Raw genomic sequence first — 6,301 nt, 5'->3', positions numbered from 1 at the left:
TATTACTACATACCGCATATCACTTAAATATAAGGAAAAATGATAAAATGCTAATACCTGAAAGGATAATATAAGGGGAAATAATTGATTAAGTTCTACTAACCCGTTTTTTTTAAATTAAAATATAAAATAGATTAAAAGTTAATATTTTTATGTTATATTATTTTAAGAATATAAATATATATTAGTGTTGTAGTTTAAACCATTATAATTATAAATTAAATTTTATTTTTTATTTATAATAGAATAATATGATATGTAAATATAATATTATTTTAATTTATTTGATTGAAAATGTAACATCCCAATAAATAGTAATTACTATTAATCAGAACTAATCACATTTACAGAAATTACAGTGCAGTCTTAATATTTACAACAGCTGCTCAAAATAAAAACCGAACGTACAAAGTTATACAGCGTTCAGTTTTCTAACTACCAGGCTTCAAAAATCTGGACGAACGGCCTTACAAAATAAATAATCGAACGTCTCAAAATACAGCACATAAACGCTAGCAATTTCTAAAGAACGAACACTCTACTGTTCAGCTTTAACCTCTACTTCTACCAAGTTGGCATCCTCCAAATTTTCTTCTTCCAGCATTGCTTCAAGGGGTGCCTCACCATCTGCTCACATCCACAACGGATGATCATTGCATTGACAAGACGGACATACAAAAACAGTAGACAACACAAGGAAATTGCAAGGGTAAGCTTAGGTAATTTAATTCATACCACCAACATAAACTTTAACATATAAAATCAATCATACAAATCAATAACAGTACATACACAAAGCATATTATAACTCATCCAAATTCTCATAAATGACGACTGTCCGGACTGTATGAAGCCATGTATCTACAGGCGTTCTTGCACCCGGGTGGTGTAGTAACTGGGATGCCCTCAACAGCTGCCACCCGAGGTTAACCCTATCAGTCCAAAGTACTCAGTAGGACTAGGGCCTCCTGCCATTCCCACGCATGACCTACTCCCCTCTACATGAGGATGAGCACTCACGGAATATCAGGATGAACAGCCATCAGCAGCTTTACCATGGTCATACTACATAACTTCTCACATTCACATCATGGAGACGTTCCTCCTTGGAACGCTCGTTCACAATCCAATCCAATAAAAATTCATTCACAATGTCATTCGTACATTATTATCCATTCCTCTTATTCAGATTTCCATTCTGTGTTCCACTCTCTTAATTTAAACAAAAGTTTTTCACTTAATAGATCAGGATGAATGTATTACAGTACACTGCAATCACGTTTCTGAACAAAAGAAACGAATCATTATCCATTCACGAACGTTAAAACGAATGAGTAATTTAATTGAGATTGAGTCTAGAAGATCAGAGTAATACTTAGGAAAATTCTAAGTATAAAGACTTGAGGTTAAATCAAAAGGACAAACACATTTTAAATATATTCAAAGAATAATCAGAGCATTATTAAATTCGGAAACGAACACTGCCAGTCAATGACCGAACGTTAATTCAGAATTTTGAACGAACGCTAGTTACGTTCGCTCACGAAGCAATAATAAGGACGAGCGTTCAGTATAAACCGAACCCTCCTTAGGACGTACGCCAGGTCAATGACCGAGCACCAAAATAGAACGAACGCGCATTTGAACGAACGTTCAGTATCAGACCGAACGCTAACTAGGACGAACGCTCAATCTAAGACCGAGAGCTCATTTGGACGAACGCTCAGTCTAATACTAAGCGCTGCTTATGACGAACGCTGGTAACAAAACCGAGCGTCCTAAATACTCTTCAATTTATTTTAAATGGTTGGACACTCTAAGCTGAGCAGAACGCTCAAAACTAGCTCTACACACAAATAACGCTCGTTCTTAATCAGAGTCCTCTCCAAATGAAAGAAATCTTATTCTAAGTTATTTTCCAGGGAAACCGAACGGTATAAGACCGTTCGATGACGAGCGTACATCATCAATCAGAGAAGATCAGATTTTCCAGATTTTTCATTCACATTAACTTCAAAATTTTCATACGATCCATAACTTAGAATTTTTCTTTAACATAAATCTCATACATTACAGAATTCATATTATCATTTCATCAATACAGAATCTTCCATTTTCCAGTTTCAAACATATCATCATCAACATCCAGTTCCAAGTATTATCGTTCCAAATCATACAGAATTTCAATCATATTCCAAATCATACATCTCATTCTCTGCATACGGTTCAAACAACATTCATAATATACATCCAGTGCAACTATACTTATTCAGGCACACTCAAAATTCATATATTTCATACGTTTTACACAACCAGTACACTTCATTACTGTCATAGACATCAAACCAGTATTAAATTAAATTACTAAAGCTTCCCTTACCTGATCTAGCAGTGCACTTCCAAATGCTTATGGTTTCTCTAGTGCTCTCACGGCTTTCTACCCAACGAGTCACTCCACGATTTTCACTAAATCTAAGAAACCAAAATGACATAAGGTTCAGACCTATAACTCATGCATGCACACCAGAATTTGGTTCGCAGAAACAGAAGAGGGGAACGTTCAGGGACGAGAACTTACCAGCCACAGAATTCTAATGTGTTCGGTTCAAATGAAAGCTCACAACACCGTGAATGATTCTACGGTTTCTGAAATGGAAGCAGAGATGTTGGTGGTGAGTGATCTTAGAGAGAAGATGAAAACGGTTTAGAGAGAGAGCAGAGAATTTGAAAGCAGAACTTCTGGGAAGAAGATGAAGCATGCAGGAGGAAGAGAGAGAGTTTTCAGAATTATTTTTCTCTTCCCATACAGAATGAACTCCCCATCCTCCACACGCCACTTGTCTCCCACTAACATTCTCATAATGCTCCAACCGTGACACATGGCAAGCGCATGCAGTGGAAGTGTGAGTGCATTTAGACGTGGCACGGTGCATTAAATGAGGATCAGAGAGTAGATTTGTGTGCTAATTAAATCAGGTTCTCACAGAAAACATTAATTAAAAATTTTAAAAAATTTATATAATTAAATATGCTTTAAATATGGATAAACGAATTTTAAAAATAATTAAAAAAATTTTAAAAAAAATTAGCAGGCTAGGCTGTCCCTTAATTCCATAAAACTGGATTTTACTTTCCGTAACACAGTAGATCAATTCTAAAATTTCTTTTTCGAAAGACAGTTAACACAATCCTGTTCCGGATCAAAATTTTCGGAAGCTTGTGATGAGGTGCAGGTAGAAATTTGATGGGATGCACGAAGAACCACCCATCACCATGCATTTTTATCCCCATTCGTGTGCGTGTCTTGTTTGAGAACGTTCCGACGCATCTATAGCACTGGAGAGAAGGATTTGTGGCAGAGCATCATTCACGACGGCTAGGTAAGAATTTTTTTTTATGCATGAAGAAAAGCCCAAAAGGGTTTTGGTTAATGCATTCACGAAGCTCTCAATTCGAGTTTGAATTCTAATAGGGAGAGTCTAATTTTTGTTCACTGTAGAAGCGACACCTTCAAGTGTTTGTTAAAATGCCAGAGAAAAACTCTTATGTACCCAGTCAATTCCTCACCCCACGAAGGTCACCGAGGTTCCTCCCCCAACTAAACCACACCACTCTCAACCCCAAATCTGCCGTCGTTTTCGTAAATAAATCCAATGAGTTGGGTTGAGAATATCATCATTTAAAATTTAAAATTTAAAGTTTAAAATTTAAAATTTGAAATGATGATATTTAACAAAGAAAAAAAAAACATAAATATGGGAAGTCTGAGTCTTGGGTCCTGCGTAATTTAGGGTTTGTGCCGGTGTGACTTTATTTCACTAACTTTTATTAGTTTCAGCACGACAACGAAGATAGAACCAAATAGAATCCTAAGTGGAAGAGTAAGAAGCATCATCCATAAGAGAATCTCAGCATAAGAGAAGGAAAATCCCTGATTGAAAAATGGAAGTAGAGACAGAGACTATGGTGGAGAAGAGGGAGATAATCAACAACGTGATGTGTCTTTTGACAGACCCAGATGGAACTCCCTTGGGCTCTCCCATGTACCTACCTCAGAATGCTGGCCCTCAACACCTCAATCAGATTGTTAATAAGCTTCAAAACAATGTAAGCAAGTCCCTTTATTCTTCTCAAATTCTATTTTACATTTTGTTTATTATTTATAACATTGAGTGATTATCTATGCTTTCATTTTAGGAAGAGAAGTTTCTGTATGCTTTCTATATATCAGATGAGGAGCTCATTGCACCACTTGAAACATACTTGCAGAAAAACAAAGGTTAGTCATGTTTGTTTACAATAAATTATTTCTTTTTCCTTCTTAATTCGTTGTAAATTCACTTATTTACTTGCTTTTAACACATTTTGAGAAAAAAAATCTTCATCTTTCTAAAGAATTGATACAAAGAATTACGCACTTGTAATGATGTTTTTCTTTTCCTTTGCAATGTTACTTTAACACTATTCCAGTCTCGGTGGACAAGGCTTTGCCTATAGTTTGTCAACCTTAAGCTATTTTCCGGATTCGTCCTGTGAATCGTTGTTCTGCAACTATTTCTGGTATGTGAGACATATTGTGTATTTTCCCATTCGTAGTGGCACAATGTTGTATTGTGCTTGCTAAACTGTGAGAGACAACAGTGTGGTTTGGATGTTGATGATTATTGTAGCACAAGTTTGTGTTATTCTTTGAATTTTCTGGAATTCATATTTTTGCGGTTGTTTATATTTTTAGGTCATGCCGAAGCTGTACTTAGTGTTGCCTTCAGTCCCGATGGACGACAACTGGCAAGTGGTTCTGGTGATACCAGTGTTCGATTTTGGGACTTGACCACTCAGACACCATTGTACACTTGCAAAGGTTTGACATTTAAAAACGTTAAGTTGTTCTTGGTATCTGCTAATTAAGTACAAGAATATAAATGATCAATTTAACTAAATGGTAAAAGGAGTTAGAATTAGTTGAAGGTTCTCGATGAGAAGCAGTGTGTTACTGCTAAGGGGAATGTTCATGCTATTAAATCTGGATCATGATGGAATTCTAAGCTGGCAAAGAATAGTGGGAGGGTGGGGGTTATTGCAAAGGAATGAGAAAATAATAAGAGGGAAGGATAGGGACTGTGAAGGCTGGGAATTATAGTATTGGGAGAATTACAATGGTCTACTCTGCTGTAAAGAGCTATTCTTTATCCTTCCTTATTAAATTAATATCAATTTCTATAGTTTCATAATGCTTCGGCAATTTTAACGAGTCATATATAGCATTATAGCTGTTAACATTTTATGCAGGACACAAGAACTGGGTACTTTGTATTGCATGGTCACTGGATGGAAAGTATCTTGTAAGTGGGAGCAAGGCTGGTGAACTTATTTGTTGGGACCCTCAAACTGGAAAGTCATTAGGCAATCCACTAACTGTAAGATCTTTGATCACCAATACAAACATCCATTATAAAGTTTGTTTACTCTTTTCTTAAATTTTTTTCATTTAAGTTTATTGATAGCATTGCAAACTTCCACTATTTGAAGATTCAAACAGAGAAACTTGATGCTTTGAACATTGAATAGTACATTGTCGTAGTGAAGTACATATTGAAAACAGTAGTGAGCAATGGAGCAATGGCTGCAGGGGCAGCATTGATTTAGCTATAAGAATTACACAACTCTAGTTACACAGCTTCCCCCTTCTTTCCTTGCCCTAATTCCAAAAGTAAATAAAAGAACATCCTGCCTTATTCTGGAGATGTTTTATATGAATTGTCATTTATTTATTATTAGTTACTGATAACACTCTAGATTTACATATTTTTCTCTATTAAAAATCATTTCTTAGATTTCTTTAGTTTTTAATTTCTTAGAATTAGATTAGTTTTATGTTTTTCTCTTAATTCTTTAGTTTTATAAAATTTTAGTTAAAAAGAGGTTTTTAGGTGTAATTTTTAGCTTTTGTTAATAATTAGGAAATTAGTATTTTTCTGAAATTCTTTCAATAAAAATGTTTTGTTTTAATTGCATAATTTCTCTTCTTTTTCTTAATTGTTGTTTGATTTTTTACAGATTGGGACAACATTTAGGCCATAATAGAAGTTGATTGAGAGGTGTTGAATTGAAATGAGCTGCTGGATTAAATTTGGGCCGCTGTTTTGGGCCACTGTTTTAACATTAAGCTGCTGCAAGTGAAATTGAAGGCAGCGCTGGCCTGCTACAATGGTGCTGCAATTGGAAGACTGTTGCTGATTGGATAATTGGGCTGCCAATGCTGGTATGGGCTTAAGTGAAACGGTGAGTTTCAATGGAGGCA

General features: G+C 35.4%; 1 pseudogene; it reads left to right on the top strand.

The window, feature by feature from the left end:
• The first annotated feature begins 3,942 nt into the window (after positions 1-3,942).
• LOC148203739 (notchless protein homolog) lies at positions 3,943-5,715 on the top strand (annotated as a pseudogene).
• Positions 5,716-6,301: the final 586 nt, after the last annotated feature.

The sequence above is a fragment of the Vigna umbellata genome, chromosome 2 (assembly GCF_029865625.1).
Source record: "Vigna umbellata cultivar VRB3 chromosome 2, Vumbellata_1.0, whole genome shotgun sequence".
NCBI lineage: Eukaryota > Viridiplantae > Streptophyta > Magnoliopsida > Fabales > Fabaceae > Vigna > Vigna umbellata.
This window is presented reverse-complemented; position numbering and strand designations above follow the sequence as displayed.